The 18772-nt window shown below is 33.7% G+C and overlaps 1 long non-coding RNA gene across 8 annotated transcripts; it reads left to right on the forward strand.

Moving 5' to 3' along the window:
* The first annotated feature begins 2347 nt into the window (after window positions 1-2347).
* Window positions 2348-16435, forward strand: LOC132177461 (uncharacterized). 8 transcript variants are annotated; one of them, XR_009439771.1, is made up of 11 exons: window positions 2352-2674; window positions 3005-3147; window positions 3644-3740; window positions 4581-4693; window positions 6941-7068; window positions 7648-7769; window positions 7917-8028; window positions 8411-8499; window positions 11168-11210; window positions 11290-11386; window positions 11462-15815. It is a non-coding gene; the product is annotated as an uncharacterized LOC132177461 (long non-coding RNA). The 8 variants fall into 8 exon arrangements; XR_009439770.1 differs by having other exon boundaries at window positions 2348-2674; window positions 11168-11386; XR_009439772.1 differs by lacking the exon at window positions 11290-11386 and having other exon boundaries at window positions 2358-2674; window positions 13019-15815.
* Window positions 16436-18772: the final 2337 nt, after the last annotated feature.

Genomic DNA, 18772 nt, shown 5'->3' on the forward strand with positions numbered 1-18772 from the left:
CATTCTAATCACGTAGATGATTGCGATTAGAAATTAATTAAAGCTCACATGACACATGTGTAACTGTGTTCATTCTAGCCTTGTTATATTTTGATCTAATTATGACTAAAAAAATTACTTAAACTTAGGCTCCATTTGTTTCGGTGCTTTTTGTTGGAAAATATTTTCAACATAAAATTTTTATCGAAAAATGATTTCCTGAAAAACATTTTATAGTATTTGATGCGTAGGGAAAATCATAATAAATACTTTCCGACGTTGGGTCCTGGTGGGGTTCCAATAAGATCTTGGACAGGTCCCGGGCTAGTCTCGGCGGGGTCATGGGTTGGTCCGGTCGGATCCCGAGCAGGTCCTGGTAAAGATTCGAAAGAATAAGAGAAAGCATGAAACTGGAAATACTCGAGAAAAGGCAGTAGTGTAATCCAATATTGCTAACGAATCAAAATATTATTCCAGATCTGAACTTTTTATAAACCAAAATTATTTAAATAAGGCATGAAACTTGACGCCAAGCTTATTTTAAGTTTGCACCCACTTCACAAAATAGATTAAACTAGAAACAAACATAAAACAAAGAGAGTTGTAGTCGGTTTGGTTTTACGGTTTTAAGATGTGTAACTTAAAAAAGAAAAATATTAGTTTCAAAATCTACAATTTGAAAATGTAATTTTAAATTGCAATTAATTCTTTGATAAAATCGAAAATTGACCTTAAAAATGTGGGTTTATTTAAAAACACACCTCCTTGCATACAAATTGAAATAAGTATAATTCTTAAATTAGGAAACTATTAGTAAGACAAATCCATATTAGTAATTTCAAAAAAAAAAAAAAACCAAAAAAACAAGAAGAAGAAGAATCAATATTAGTAGTTTCTAAGGGATAGCTCAATTGGCTGGAAACCACCCTTATGAAGCGAATGTCACTAGTTCGAATCCCTCACTCCCTCTTTCTCGTGTGAACATGTCAAACAAAATTATTAGTAATATCATAGAGGTACTATCTAACCACTACCTCTGCACATGCTAGTAACCAAGTAAATCTTAGCACTGTATCCAACTAAGCTTTATTTTTACCCTGAATTAATGAATCTTTATAATAGTTGGCATTATATTAACTTCAACCAAACTCGATCTAGGCCTTCAAAGTGGAACTAGATCATTTTAAGTGAATTGATGAATATTTAATTAGTTATATTTAATGGGTAGGTTTGTTCTTTTATTTTTTTAGGGAACAAAAATATGGCTAAAATATAACTAATTAAATATTATCTAAAGCTTGGGTAAATTTAATAATAGATTAAAAAATAAAAAATGTAACACTTCTGATCATAATTTTAAATGCTTTCACCTACTTGGAAAAAAACAAAAAAAAAGAAAAGAAAACGCTTTTCTCCAAATTACAAGAGGTGGTTGGAAGTGGTTTTAATGTTACAGCGATGAATTAATTATTGTAGGAAATTTGGTTGGAGGTGCTTTTAATGTAGGAACTAGGAAGCGTTGGGTTCAACTCATCATTCAATTCTACTGTTAAGTTTGAAACTTTGACACGGAAAGCAGTTCAGACACAATAAATATACAGCTTCACATTCTTTATTATTCTTTTTGAAAATATAACTTCTGTGTAAATAATTTTACATATTTAATAATAAATTTGGTCACCTCTTCAATGACAATGATGTCTAAAATAAGAATATAGAAAAAATAAAAATTTATGGATCACCGTAGATTTTGTTCTTATCTTATCATTTATTATCCTAACCATTTGTTTTTTTTGTTTTTTTTTTTTCAAGACTTCTTTTAAGTTGTATGTATCCTCCCTGCAAATCCAATAGATTAGAAAAAATATACACCAATTTTTTTTTTTGGTTGGCCGGATTGATAAAGAGAAAAAAAGAAAAAAAGAAAAAAAAAAGACTGCTAGGCAATCTAATAGGTAATCCACGCTTTTACTCTTTGGATTGCCTAGCGGATTTCCACTAAGGGGGGCTTATTAGTGGATTGCCTAGTGGCAATTCACGCTTTTCAAATTCAGGATGGGCCCCCCACCCCCCGCTGTGGGTTAAAACGTGCAGGCTGTGCAGCAGCTTGATAATGGCTTTAGCTGCAATAGGTGGTACTGGGGGATCACGTGGCAGCCTTGACAAGTCAACTTTAACTTGTAAATTATACGGCATCTACTGATCTACGTACCAAAAAACAAGAAGAGAATCTCCAAAGCGATTATGCATTGTTGTTTTAAACAAGAAGACGTATTACAACGGAACAGAAAAGGAACAATATATACATACGATCTCATAAATAAAATAGACCGTGGTAGGTGAAAGCAACAATACTTCAAAAAAAACAAGTAGTACTTTCATATTTACTTGTTTGGATGAAGAAACACCGAGAAAAAAAGAAGAAGCAAAAGGCTGTGAAGAAACAACAACCCTTACCACTGAAACGCGAGAGATTCATGTGCAAGAGAAACTAAGGAAAGAGAAGAAGAAGAAGAAGAAGAAGAAGAAGAGCTGATTGCCAGAAAAGAAAGGGTAAAGGAAGAAAACAAAGGTATGCAGCATAGTTGAAGCAAGCATATATTATCCCTGCAGGCGTTCGTTTTTCCATACAGGCTACCGGCTTTGTTCATGCCCTACCTGCCAGCTTCGTTCTTGCTGTTGCATATGATCTCCGGTATGTCTTTTGCTCTCTGTGACGTGTACGTAGTTCTAATCTCTGCAACTATAAAAGTTTGAGATGTGAAACTCAAAATAATCCTCTCTGCTTGCCCGGCCAATAATGTCGCTGCCCCTTACAACTGGTTGTGCGTGGGCATTAAACCAAGATAGATATCAAAAAAATTATAGTGGGAGTAAAAGTTAATTTATGGGGGGTTGAGAGGGGTTATTAAATCAAGATATCTTTTAAAAAAACTATAGTGGGAGTAAAGATAGATGATTTATAATAGTATATATAGCACTCTGTGAAGAACCTCTCTTACTTTCTGTGAATTTGTCTGTCTAGACTAAGCTGGGGTTTGACTAGCACGGCGCATGGCCGATGGCTTGCTCATGGAAACGGCATACCGATACAGTTTTTGAGACTTCCGATGGTGGTCGACGGCAACGCCTACGGCCTACTTCTTCCCCCTCCACCTCTACCTCCAGGTAGGGAAACGTCCAAATAAATAAATTAATTACTTTATGCGTCATACGTGGACCCAGATGACTGGATGCCACGAAATAGCGGTAAACAATCATGTAATTTTTGTTTTTACCTTAAGTGGTTAAAATATAAAAGAAAAAAGAATAAAAAAAAGCAAAAAGAAAACAAGAAATAAAAAAACAAAACTGTCTACCTGTCAGTGTCGGAGAAGACACGTGATTTGTTGGAAGCGTGCGGTGCGTGTAAGAGTTGGAGTTCGAAACGCAAGATTTTTTCTTATATTCATCAATATCATCATTATAGAACCCTAAGCCTAAACACCTTGATGGTGAGGTCAGCCGCCTCCTTTTCCCCTCCAGTCTGTGTTGCAGTCTTTCATCGGAACTCCCTCACCATGCGCACAGTTTTGCTTTAAACCAGATTTGACTAAACTTTGTGTGTCAGACTGAAACTATCTATTTTTATTTCTTTATTTAGTAAATCAAAAACCTTTTGCAGCTCTGATCTGACGTTGGTTGTGGGTGGATGATGGCATCCGGATCTAATCTCTGGCCATAAACGATAAAGGATGAACCTTAGAGTCTCTGCACAAACGGTATGAAATTCAACCAAAGTTATGTGTTTGTATTTGTATTTGGTTTTGTTCCTAATTTAATACATATAGATATACCTGGTCAATCCTTCGGTCTATATGTATATACTTTAAATTTAATGTGGGTGATAGGTTTTACAAAGTCACAAATAGTACCAATTTCATTTAATCGTACCAAACAGTGATACATAAGATAGATCTAAGTTCTCTTTCTCGCGAAGAATATAATATAATTACCAGAAGGGGAAGAATGGTTACAATTTTGTTGGGTGAAACATCACCTACATTTGATAATAGAAGAAGATAATGAATCCATATAATAGAGAACAAAGCCATTAACGAATTGTTGGTCATACACTAGAGATGCATTGGTTACAAATGTTATAGACGAACCGATAAAGTTGGACAAATACACCAACAATGTTGAGAAAATAAAAAATAAAAATAGAACTTGAAATCAGTTTAGGTTCTTGTGCGATTATAATTTAATTCCTTAGTTTTTTTATTTTGACAATTAAATCATTTAGATTTTTTCTTGATTTCAAATGTTCCTCGTTCAACTTACTATCACCCGATATTTAATTGATCAGTCGTACATGGCATATACTAAACTAATCTAGCTGAACAAAGAAATCTACAGAAGAACCCAGTAACCTAATTGTCGATCAAGCAACATAGTTTTATTTTTTTTAAAATGGTCGATTATGCCTATTAAGCGCTTTAATTTTGAAGAGAAAAGCTCATTTTGTTTTTTATTTTTTTTATTTTTTGGCTTCTTTATTAGATACATATCGGATCTGATACATGCACCGACATTTTGCTTAATGTTTTTGGACAAACTAGTTTGATCCATTAGCAGGAACCAGTGACTGGGTATTCGTAAAAATGTTTGCCTGGGAGAATTCTCATCGTGAAGCGTGCAAATGGTTGGGATTTCGAGGAGAGCATCTTTACAGGTTCATTGTTTTTTCATCATCTATTTACCTGTTATCATAAAAATTTTGTTTTTTCATCATCTATTACCCACTCCTTTTTTCTCCTACTCTCTCCATATTGAGAGTGACAAATCTATTATGAGGTCCTTGGGAAAGACACCGAAATAAATGAATGAAGCATGGCAATCTTATAACATTGAGGCTCGTGATGCATGCCATCTTGTGAACAAAAATGGCCTTTAGTACGAATTGTGTCTTGCAAACTTTTAGTCTAACTACAATCATTAGTTTTTTTTCTTTAAGTAGATAGGTAAAGGGTTACAAGGAATTAAAAAAATAAAAGAGAAAGGATCGACCTGAAGAATTTGAAAACAAAAAATAGGAAATTGATTGATAAAGGATCATAATTCATAAGCAACTGTGTCTTCTAGATATGGATAGGCATGTACAAGTATATTTGAAAATGCATCGATAACATTTGAATTCTCATTCTCCTCATCTTCTTCTATCTTATTATTGGTTTGACTTCTTATTCTTGTTGCAACCGTGTGGATCCTTATCCGGATCATTTTTGTTTGAATCTTCAAATGGTTCAATAGACACAACGAATGAAATTATGAAGCACATTTTGGAGTAGTTAGTGCAAGGAAAATTACTTCTAACTAACTCCATATTCCCCCATCAAGGTTTAACAATCTTTTCTACTCAACTTTGCTTTTTATTTTTACTCCTAGTCCAATTTAGGACTCGTTATGGTTCGTTATAATGGATTAATTAAGTCCTTCATTTTTATTTTTAAGTAAAATGATAAGGATTTATTATGCTGTCAAAGTTTTAATTTGTTACACTTTAATGATGCAAGTGATTTAAATAATATGACAATATATATAACATTTGATTTTTTTTTAATAGACTATATATATATATATATATATATATATATACACTTAAAAAACGGTCATGAATAATCATGACCTAAATTAAGATACAGCTTCACTTTCTTCAGTATAAATTGTATAATCAATTTTTTTTTGTTTTTTCCTAAGCGAAATTGATGCACAGAAAAATAAAGATGATCACATAACGGGATTGACAGCTTAGTTGTGAAGGTTGGGTGGTTGATGGCTTTGATAACGGGATTAGCTGGAATAGGTGGTACTGGGATTACTTTAACGGAATGGGCAGCATTGACTAGTCAACTACAACTTGTGAATTATATCCCATATATATATATATATTTTTTGTAAGACTGAATTATATCCCGTTTAAAAACAAGGGAACTTGGTAGCACAGAAATCGAAAGGAAAAAAAAACAAGTATTTGTACTCTCAACAGTACCTTAATTTTTGCAGCTCATGAAAAAAACACATCACCGACACCTCCATTATTGTAAAAAGGTTGTAAAGAAACGAGAAGAATTTAAAAAAAACATAAAAAGCAAAAGCAAAAGCAAAAGTGAACATTACCCGAGAATCTCTCGGACAACAGGCCAATAGAAAATAGCCGGTGATTTCCCAAAAAAGAGTTAAAAAGAAGAAGAAAAGAAAAGAAAAAAAGAAAAGAAAAAAAAAGAGAAAGCAAAAGCAAAAGTGCAACATTACCATAGAAAGGCGATAATCACAACAGGCCAATAGAAACTAGTCAAAGAAGAAAAATATCTAAACACTCTCTTCTCTCTCCTGAAGCCTCCATTTTCGGCCAAGCTTGAGGAGGGAAAACCTCCTGGTTGCCCTCCTCCTCACCCCTTTTGCAACATCCAACATCTCTTTCTTCTGAGTTTCTCTCTTCCTGAGAGAGCTTTTTTACTTCTAGAGTTTTTTCTAGATCTACCTTTCGACTTTGACGATTTTTTCTCTTGCTCATTTAGGGTATTTTTTCTGCATGAATTCTCTCTCTTGCTCATTTAGAGTATTTTTTCTGCATGAATTCTCTTGGTTCTTGCTCTCTCTTTCTCTTGGTTCTATACGTCGTGGTTTGTTGGAGGCTTTCTAAGTTCGGAAGAGTTAGCAAGTGTATATCCGCGACAGTCCCCCTAATTGTATATTAGCCTAATTAATACCTTAGCAAGGTTGACGCCCCTCCGTTTCCTCCGGTCTGCCACAGTCTTTCTTTCATTGCTGCACCACTTTGCCTAAACCAGATTTGTCTATGTCGGATCTATCATATCAAATCTACCACCATTGTCGTATTGCTTGGAACTAGAATAAATATTTTTCTTTGCTATCGAGAAAGAAAGAATTATATTCGGTTTCTGGAAACCTTTTGCAGCAGCGATCTGACATTGGTGGTAAACGACTTGTGTTGTAAGAAGTGGAGACAGCTTCATCATCATCATCCAGGCGGATGGCGGATTCCGATCTCCTGAGGGCTTGAGCCTCCATGCAGTACAAACGGTGGTATGAAATTCAATGGAAGTTACGTTTGAATTTGTTTTTTTTTTTTAATTTTTTTTTTATAATTTATTTTATTTTATTTTTTATATGTGATATGTGTTTATTATTATTATTATTATTTGTATAGTAATTTAATACAAATAGATATACCTGGACAATCAGTACATATGCATGTACTTTAAATTTAAAGGAGATAGGTTTGTAAGGTTTCAAATACAGTTTAATTGTAACAATATTTATATAGATAGAGCTAGTTCTCTTTCTCTCGTTTATAATATACCTACAGGAGAATTATTATAATTTTTATCTATGAAACTTTAGCCGCATTTGATATTAGAAGATAAACTAGAATAGAGAACAAAGCCATTAACGAATTTTGAAGAAACTAGGCATGCGTGGTTATAGACTAACGGAGAAAGTTGGACAAATGCCACCAAAGTTGTTGAGAAAAAAAAAAAAAATGATTTGACTTTTTGCCCTAAGCAATAGGTCTATTATTCAGCCGATGTCTATGATTTCTAAGTCTAATCATTTGGTAAAGAGAGTCATAGACCCCTGTCTTGATGTCTAAGCCTTTTGCAGGTGCAATATGACGTTAATAATAAATAAGCTTCCAATTGATCAAAACTCTGAAGACAGCAAGTCAAGACATAGAAGCACGAGACAAGGCAAATGGGATGGAGGAAGTCCATCGTTATGTAATGGTATGTGATGAAATTTGTGTGTATTCAGTTTTGTTTAATAAAGTTAAGGGAAAAATAAAATCAATCACTTAGTTTTCAATTTTGACAATTAAAATTCCTTAAAATTTCTTTAGCCTTTTTTTTTTTTTTAATTAAAAAATGTTATAGATTACGTGTCCTATAGCCGGGGAGTATTTGGTGGCTACTGAACAGATCTATTAGGAGCAATTTGATGAATCATTTGAGGAGCTGGGTTTGTGTCTCAAGGATGGCTATAAAGGTATGCTCCTCCTTTTCTCTCTTCCTCGTAATCTCTTCTCCTTTTTAGTTTTAGAGCATATATTAGAATGATTACTTCATCATTTTCTCTGCTCATTGTTTCATTACTTGACTCTAAAATTCCATGTGATTTGCAGCACCTAATATTTTTTAAATTATGATTAGAGTACCATATCAATTATTCAAGTATGTTTTAATTTGTATCTTTAGATGCCTTAACCTGTAGTATGTTGATAAATGTTCCTTCTTCTTTGAAGATGGCTCTTGCTGATTGTTTTGCAAGGAAGTAGTTGAACTTGATGTCTTTTTTATTCAGCACTATATTGGTTAAATATTGCCTTAAAGGCTCCTAAATTTATTTGATTCTATATACCTTGATGCAGGGTAAACTGGTCCTCTCCCAACTGTCGAAAATATATTGGAAAAGTAAGTTGAAGTGACATGGATATTACAATTGGAGAAATTCATGAGGGTAAGTATGTTTATAGCTTAGAAAATCATTGAAAGTAGCGTCAGTTGTAGTATTGTGTTGTTTGCTTGAACATTTGCTTGCAACCTATGTAATACTAAGTTTAAAAGGCTCTTCTCAAATAATTATCATCATTTTCATTGACAAATTCTTTTATATAGGTCACTTATAAAAAAAAAAAATCTTTTAGGTAGGTAAAAGCCAAGAATCTAACATGTTCCTCCTTTGATAACTCTGGCAAACCTGTACTGGTTGACTTTTATGCCACTTGTTTGGTTCTTCCCTACTTATGTTTATTTTTTTTCTCTTCCTATCTTTTTTCAGATTTTGCTAACATCTATGATGTCTCTGACTATTTTGTAAGCCTATGTTATCACATTAAGCCATAACGTGCGGAATCATCTTGCTGAAAAACTTTATAAGCATTTTATCGTAATTGTCTAGATTTATGTTTGTCTTGTAAGTAATCTTTCATTCGTGAAGCAAATTCGTATTGTTCACCTTATACCCTATTAAGAGGGGTGTGGCCTTTAGTTTAGGAATAATTCCATGTCCTTGGTAATCTCCAGAATAGCAAAATTGAGTAGGATCATATTTAAATTTAATCGGAAGAATGAGTAACCCTAGGTATGGTTTGCATGTGGTCTTTGTCAATTCATGGATCCCATCCTCAACAAAGTCAATACTTAGCTGGAGTGTAAGATATAGATGGTGAAAATTGACACTAAGAAGTATCCTAGCATTGATGATAAATACAAAATAGAAGCGTTGCCTACATTCATCATATTTAAGGACAGAAAACCTTATGATTGAATTTGCATCTCTCTTGCTCTTGTGTGGAATCCAACTGTATCCCTCTAGATGTTTTTTCTTGTGAAAGTAATCAATAAGCCCAATCTTATACTTGTAGAAGGACCTCTGCCCTCTCTGACTTGTCTTGGATTGTACAAATTTTTTGGTTTTGACCTGTCTCATTTATGTTGACCAACTGGTTCTCATGAGAGATTTTAATTGTGTAAATTGCATTTTTTTTTTGTTGACAATGAAGTCAGTTAATCTCCCCTAAACTTTAAATGTGAGAAATCAACCCCCTAGACTATGGGGTCTATTGCAATATCTCTCTTCCTAAAGTTTCTTTAATATTCCCTATACTTAAACTTAAATTCACATACTTATCACATTTCATGGTATCACATGCTTATTTTTCTTTTATTTTCCGGTGCTCGCGGAGTAAGCATGTGAAAGTTAATCATATTTTTTAAATTTATACAGGGGACATTGGCAAATGACCCTATTGTTTAGGGTGGGAAAGTTCAATTTACCTTAAATTTATTTGACTTTCTAGAGTCAGCTTTCATGTTTCTATATTAGAGAAAAATAGACATATACATTGCTTTGGTATAATCCACTCCAGACAAATCAAGGTCTGCTAGGGAAGGATTTTTTTATCCTTTGTGGCAATGTGTCATGTTGTCAAGACTCTAGAATATTAGTGTTTACCGTTTAGTTTAAGCCACTGGTAAAATAATCAGCACCATATAACTGAATACTACTCTCTCTCTCTCTCTCTCTCTCTCTCTCCTATAGTAATATTGAATTTTTTTGTTGATCTACTTCAAATTAGTGTCTTAATATTACCTATATATATGTGTGTGTGTGTGTGTGTGTGTGTAGTTTTTCCCTTATTAATCCTTGGTGAGTCATTATATGCAAAATGGAATTTATGTAGGTTCAAAGATATATCAGGATACTAGCAAAGGCTCTTGCCAAACATTTTGGTGCTAGATTGTTGATTGTTGATTATTTTTTGTTGCCTGGTTTAAGCTTTTTTAACGTCTTAAAAAGCTACGAAGATAGAAATTTATCTTTTTTTCTAGGAATTTTATTACTATCTTCTAAGCTACAAATTTCTTCCAACACAACAATTGTTTTCATATTTTTGTTAACATAAGCTCTAGGGTGAACTACAGATTTTCAGTTTTGCAAGCATCTTAATAAGGTTGCTCAATTACCGTTTAGGTAGTACTTATCAAAAAAAATTGTTGTAGAGTAGGTGAATGATTGCTTGCTCAATTGCGTGAGAACAAGGTTGTTCAATTTCATAAGTTAAATATGTGTGTGATTCCTTTTCCTTCTAACTGATGGGAGAGTTGTTTCGTTTTTGTTGATCTATTTTTATCCAAAATATGAGGTTGTCATAACTTTAGTTTACTGGTAAAGGGAATTCCCTTTTTTTCTTTTTTTTTTTGATAGGTAAACCCACAAACCTTTCTTGACAATGAAATTTTCAGCTTGAATCGAATCGATTAGTGGTGTAAGGATGTTGACTGCATGCCGTAGTGAAAACCACTAGTTCCTGAACAATGACACCAATATCATACAACTTTCCCTAAGACATGTTAAACGAGCTACATGCATAAGGAGTTCAAAAAACCTCTAACAACATAAATTCCGACACAATACATGAAGCTCCTTCATGCATATGATTAAATGGACAAGGACAAATGAGTTTGTCAAAGTACATATCCATAACTCATACCAATCAATTTTGAATTTCATAGCCAAAACAACCCCTCTTTTAGGAAATTTTCTATCTCACATACAACTCAATAGGGCTAACAAGTTTATTCTAATACTTATTGATTTAAAGCTTACATTTTATGATTTTCAGTGCCTGGTGGAACAACATAAAGAAAGTTTCCAAGAAGGAGAACGTAAGAAATGTTTACCAAGTACTTTTCGATTCCAATTATTTAGTCAATATCATTTACTAATTACTTTCATATTTTGTAGGCAAAAAAGATAGCTGATGTTTTGCTATCAAAAATCTTCGTTGGGCGAGGATTTATTGATAATGCAAAAGTAACCTCTTTGAAAGAACAAATCCAAGGTAAGCTTGAAACCACAAAACTCTTAATTTAATGTATACATGAATAATAATTAGTTTTACTTACATTAAATACAGCACCTGCGATGGTATGCCATGAAATGAAATGGCATAACCCACGAGGACAAGGCAACTATGCCATGAACAGTGATGCGTCCTTGAAGGGTGAAAATAAGGTGGGTGGACTAAGTGTTATCGCTAGAAATGCACAAGGAATTCCAACATGGTTGGAAATGAGCTGGGAAGTAGGCTTCAGAAGTCTTACTTTGGAAGCATTAGCAATGTTGAGAGGAACAGAATTATCTCTTGCTGAATGGTGGTACATTGATGCGCCCTTGAAAGCAGTGTCCTTGAAAACGATGTCCTTTAAAGCGTCTTTTAAAGCATCCTTTAGAACGGACGCAAAGTATGTAACAGGGATGATTAAAGATAATACATATCTTCCAGACTGCTCGGATGAATATACTAAAGAGTGTATTTTTCTTAAGAGCGACATTGAAAGAGATTGACTGGACATTTGCATATTCTTGCCGTGAATCAAACATTGCAGGTGCTGTAATGTTTGATTCACGACAAGCATATGTAAATGTCCAGTCAGTCTCTTTCAATGTCGCTCTTAAGAAAAATACACACTCTTTAGTATATTCATCCGAGCAGTCTGGAAGATATGTATTATCTTTAATCATCCTTGTTACATACTTTGCGTCCGTTCTAAATGATGCTTTAAAGGACACTTTAAAGGACACCGTTTTCAAGGACACCGCTTTCAAGGACGCATCAATGTACCACCATTCAGCAAGAGATAATTCTGTTCCTCTCAACATTACTAATGCTTCCAAAGTAAGACTTCCGAAGCCTACTTCCCAGCTCATTTCCAACCATGTTGGAATTCCTTGTGCATTTCTAGCGATAACACTTAGTCCACCCACCTTATTTTCACCCTTCAAGGACGCATCACTGTTCATGGCATAGCTGTCTTGTCCTCGTGGGTTATGCCATTTCATTTCATGGCATACCATCACATGTGCTGTATTTAATTCAAGTAAAACTAATTATTATTCATGTATACATTAAATTAAGAGTTTTGTGGTTTCAAGCTTACCTTGGATTTGTTCTTTCAAAGAGGTTACTTTTGCATTATCAATAAATCCTCGTCCAACGAAGATTTTTGATAGCAAAACATCAGCTATCCTTTTTGCCTACAAAATATGAAAGTAATTAGTAAATGATATTGACTAAATAATTGAAATCGAAAAGTAATTGGTAAACATTTCTTACGTTCTCCTTCTTGGAAACTTTCTTTATGTTGTTCCACTAGGCACTGAAAATCATAAAATGTAAGCTTTAAATCAATAAGTATTATAATAAACTTGTTAGCCCTATTGAGTTGTATGTGAGATAGAAATTTCCTGAAAGAGGGGCTGTTTTGGCTATGAAATTCAAAAGTGATTGGTATGAGTTATGGATATGTACTTTGACAAACTCATTTGTCTTTGTCCATTTAATCATATGCATGAAGGAGATGCATGTATTGTGTTGGAATTTATGTTGTTAGAGGTTTTTTGATCTCCTTATGCATGTAGCTCGTTTAACATGTCTTAGGGAAAGTTGTATGATATTGGTGTCATTGTTCAGGAACTAGTGGTTTTCACTACGGCATGCAGTCAACATCCTTACACCACTAATCGATTCGATTCAAGCTGAAAATTTCATTGTCAAGAAAGGTTTGAGGGTTTACCTATCAAAAAAAAGAAAAAAAAGGAAAGGTTTGTGGGTGCAATCTTCGTTCATGCTGTATTTTGGGCTGAAACAGAGTTGAAAGTTACTTGCGATCACTAAGGACAGCAGTACTCAATTATAGTATAGAGAATTGGATTGGATGTTGATGCTCATGTGATTTCAGTTTAATCTTACCTTATTCAATCGTATGTATTTTTTTAGTGGTTTCATTTTATTCCCCCAAAACGTTGTTGAGAGGGTTATGAAACTAAGACCGGTAAACATTGATATAGGATGTGAAGTTTTTCTATTATCTCACCCATTCATGTCGAAGACAATGGTGAGCCTAAAATTTTATGTAATAGGAGATATCAAACTTCTACCTAAATCACTATGCATGTTTTCTTGAGCTTATGTGCTAAAATAAGGGGTCTAAGTGAATGAAAAGATAGGACAGGGAGAGGCCCTAGTGGTGGGAATGAGTGAAACCTAAAATGTTTGAATCTTTTAGTTTAAATTTTGCAAGGTTTTGAAGACCCTGGTGCCCCAAAATAATAAGGGGTTTACTCTGTTATATAAGGGGTTTACTCTGTTATATATAAGGGGTTTACTCTTTTAATTTTTCCTTCTGTCCAAAGTACCACAAAATGCAAGAGGGAACAATCTTTCACACAGTAACAACACTCACAGAATTACCACCAGTTTGTTTTAAATTCTTTTCTTAACATTTCAAAGTTTTTAAATATATATATATTTTAATTAATATAATAAAAATAACTAACTTGATCAGTGGGCCTTGAAAAAGAAAAGATTGTGATGGGCTGAATTTTCAAAAAAGTGTATTATGGAGTGATGGACTTCTTTAAGAACTTCATTCTTAAGGGTATGGATAGTAGTTTCAATAGAAGAGTTATTCTCATTGAAATGATTTTTTCCCTAGTAAGTGTATTGTATCTCAAAAGCACATGATTTTAATTATGAACAATGTTTCACCAAATGATTTTCATATATGCCGCCACGTAGTTGCCAATGTTAAACAGGAAGGTTAAAAAAACTAAAATCATAATATATCTCCAACCTCAAATTTTGAAAAATTAGACACTACAAAATAAGCAAGATAAGCTAACCTGTAGTTGCTCCACGCAACGTTGTTTCTTGGACATTAATCAACTCATCAAACGACCAACCAACCTGTAATTAAAACATCAACCAATGAATTGCAAAATGAAAGATAATCCAAAAGGTCATTCCTCATAAATTATGCTCGAAGTATACGCACACTTCACCCATCAAAAATAAGCAACGCTCTTAATAGATTTTGAGGCCAGGGCGACACACTTTTTCTTTTGTAAGAGGGCGACACACTTGGGTCATATTAATTCTAAATCATTCTTATTGCTTTTTGCACAAAGGACTTGCAAAATTCACCTTTGTTTAGAGAACTAGTGGGAAGGCATGTTGTGTTTGATAGTAAAAAATATATCTATGTAGTCAAAAAAATATATCTATGTAATAATTAACATTAAAAACTCAAATGACATACATAAAAATTATTTCCCAGCAAAATTTAATATCTAAATTCTTACATATATAAGTGATATGATAGGAAAACATCAGAGAAGTGATTAGATATAATATACAACAAAAAGAATTCTATGTAAGAGTTAATCTCAATGGTGCACACATATTTTAACTACAAAACCAAGCATATGGTTTTGTTCATAATCTACTAATATAGGAAGACAAATTAATACTCAATATAGTAAAAATTTATGTCTTCTTTATGCGACATTTGTTAATATCATGTGCAGCTCCAAAAAATACCACTTTCCAAACTCATTCTGAAAACATAAATTTATTCATTTCCATTTGGGTGCGTCATGAACAAGAAATATTAAACCTATGACCTAGTCCTTGGTGAACTTCAAGCTCGATAATGAACTCGTGTTCAGAAAAGTAACATTATCTGCGATGCCATTCTATTACCAGTAAACTAAAGTTATGACAACCTCATATTTTGGATAAAAATAGATCAACAAAAACAAAACAACTCTCCCATCAGTTAGAAGGAAAAGGATTCACACACATATTTAACTTATGAAATTGAACAACCTTGTTCTCACACAATTGAGCAAGCAATCATTCACCTACTCTACAACAATTTTTTTGATAAGTACTACCTAAACGGTAATTGAGCAACCTTATTAAGATGCTTGCAAAACTGAAAATCTGTAGTTCACCCTAGAGCTTATGTTAACAAAAATATGAAAACAATTGTTGCTAGAAGAATAAATTTGAATTTATGAGTACACAAGGGAAAAGTGGAGGGGATTCGAACTAGTGACCTCTACTTTATGAGGCATGGTCCACAACTGATTGAACTACCCCTTGGAGACTATTCTCAGTTTGGTAAATGCATTCTCTCTCCCTTTTTTGTTTGTTTGAATAAATTCATAATGCTATGAATATAAAATGCAGAATCATAAAATAGAGAAGAGACAAAATATTTTACGTGGTTCGGTCTATGACCTACTTCCACAGATAAAGCCCAAAGGGTTACTCTATGCTCTTATTGAATTGATTTGGTTACACATTCTCTCTCCCTTTTATTCTGTTTGGTTTTGCTTCTATTTTTGGTATTTTCGGCATACTCTGCCTATCTTTGGCGAGTTTGGTCTGTCTCTGACGAAGGTTCCTATTTGATTTTCAACAGTATTTCAACTTGGTTTTGGTGTCTCCAACGTGTTTTGCATGTATCTTGCTAATTACGACGATACTTGTTGGTTGATCACGTGAAATGTGATCGTTGTAAGTTGTCAAGATCCGACCGGCCTTGGTGTTTTGCGGTGAGATCCAATCTATCGTTGGTGTTTGAGGCGAGATCCGACTGGCCTTGGTGTTTTGCAATGGGTTCTGATCGGTCCTTGTTATTTTCCGACAAGATCCTGTTGGCCTTGGTGTTTTTCGGCGAGATCTGACCGCCTGTTGCAGTTTCCGACGAGCTTTCGACTGGCGTCGAACTTTTAGCAAATTTTCTTGTAATTTTTATGGGTCTTGTGTGCTCCAAGCTGTTCCAACTTGAGGTGGAGTCTTAGAATATGTTTTTCTATGTGTTTTTCGTTTGCTTGTTTCTTCCAATTTGAATTTATATGATTTATATGATTTAGCTTGAGGGGGAATGTTGAAAGAGTCATTAGGGTTTGCCATTCAAAAAAAAAAAAAGTCATTCGGGTTTGAGGGTAGTTTGGTCATTGTGATATTTTTCCAATCCTATATATTAGGATGTTTGTATTAGATTAATAATAAGCTAAATAATACATCAGTCTTAGAGTATGTTTTTCTCAGTGTTTTTTGTTTGCTTGTTTCTTCCAAGTTGAATTTATATGATTTGGCTTAAGGGGGAGTGTTGTAGGGTTAGTAAGTCATTAGGGTTTGCCATTCAAAAAAAGAAAAAAAAGAAAAAAAAGTTCATTAGGGTTTGAGGGTAGTTTGGTCATTGTGATATTTTCCTAATCCTATATATTAGGATGTTTGTATTATATTAAGAATAAGCTAAATAATACATCACCCTCTCTTCTCCCTCTAAACTTCTTGCTACAAAACCTCTTAACATAAATAAAATGCATACCTATTGAGTGTAAAGTTTCAATTTAGTCATGCTATCTAAGTTTGAGGACAATACAGTTGCATAAATTGATTGTGGGTAAAAGTTGGATGAAATTTAAACGAAAGAATTGCTATGGAAAGGCAGAGATACAGTAGATTGTAGGACAATGGAGATGTCAATTGATCAGCTATATATACTTCCAACAACTTCAGGGAAACTTGAAGAACTCATAAAGCCAGTTTCCATTAAGAGAATATATAATACATAGAAAAAGCAGCAGCAAAAAAGATACACATATGATAAATTTAATGTTCTTTTTGTTTTTTTTCCCCTCGTGGTGTTTATTATAACATTCTTGGCCATTACTATACTTCGCTGTAGAGGCGTCAAGTTAATGCAGATCTGTTCATAAATTCCCATTCGCTGGAAGCAAACACAAGTGAGGCCCTATGTTAGAATATAAATTAAATAATTAAATTCATTTATTTTTATTAACTTTAAGACTTGCATAATTTATTATCCAAAAATTGGTCGATCTTAAGTGTATTTTTCCGCTTAAGATTTTTACAGATTGTCCTTATCAAGCATTACGAACATTGAAAAGCACGGGTAAGATTAGTCAGTCATTCAAACTTTGTCCTTTTACACACTTTTCCAACAAGTAAAAAAAGAAAATAAACAAGGTGAGGGTATCAATCCTTTTGATGTTTGATGGATTATTTTGTAGAATACTTACTATTTTGTTTTGCACGCCACTTTTATCTGCTTCCATACCGCAAGTTACACTGGAAGCATAGAGCTGCAAAACATGCTATACCGGCAGCAACAATCTTAACAAATGAATCGGGAATGATCTATGAGGGGATAAACCAGCAGTTACTATAGACAATAACACTCCCTCCAAGTTGCAGGGGATAATAAAGCTACCGGATTTTATGCCACTTAAATCTTTCTTTGCAACTTCATCAAGCTTTCATTGCACCAGAGGAGCCCGCAATGATACGGGTGAGCTGTGGCCTTATCTTGTTTTCTGCAACCAGCGGGCATAAGGTCAAAAACCCAGTTTAGTTACATACAAATAAAACAGATAAAAGCCCCACAAGGTCAGAACTAGAAACATACTTGACAAGCAGAGTAAGCAATAACACAGATTTGTGCATTACGTACATTTTCTACATGAGTATACAAATAAAATTTACTAATAATTTTCATCATAATCTCATGTAACTTGTGTTTATCCTAGGGGGGGCTTTGGAGATTAATTTGTATTGTAAGTTGACTACAATCAAGTCACACTCATGTGGGGCCAAACAACCTGAAAAGAAATGAAGAGAAGCTGAACATCAAGGCCACTTTTTAACGGCCAAAAATTAGTTACAAACGGGTTTGTAGTAAATTCATACAAATTAATATAATAAAGTAATGTGTTTCTTAACACGTGAGAAGCACATGTTTTTTTAATAGCTATAGCACACATGTCACTTTATCAGATTGATTTGTATGAATTAGCTACAATAATTTATATCCCATTTTAACCGGTTTATGTCTTTATTTAAAGACTTTTTTATAGGTAATCAAAGAAATTTTATAAAAAGCATAGGGGGCGCCTCTAAGGTCTTTATTTAAAGACTTTTACAAGTCCTAGTTTTGCATGCATATCCTTTTGGCAAAAAGTTTTATTATAAAATTATATACGCATTCGTTTTGGGCTCTTTGAATATACGCAAAAAACCCGAGAGAGACATAGCGTGCCAATGTGCCACGCAACAATACAAGAAGAGAGAGAGTATTCTTTTCTTCTTCAAACAACCACCACGTATAAGAGAATAAAAAATAGTGTTTGTGGAACACCTTAAAAGTCATTACCGTTGTTTTCTCTTTTGTGTGTGAGGTTTTGAGCATATTGCAACTTTTGGTTTAGTGGTTTTTGTTACCACTTTTTTGTAATTCATCTTTTGATGGTAAACCTTCTTCCTAATTGTCTTCACCTACGAATATAGGCTTTGTTAAACTGACCAAAGTCTTGTGTTTTGCAGGATTGGTTTAGTTTATAATGTTCTTTT

This window comes from Corylus avellana, chromosome ca4, assembly GCF_901000735.1.
Source record: "Corylus avellana chromosome ca4, CavTom2PMs-1.0".
NCBI classification, from domain to species: Eukaryota; Viridiplantae; Streptophyta; class Magnoliopsida; order Fagales; family Betulaceae; genus Corylus; species Corylus avellana.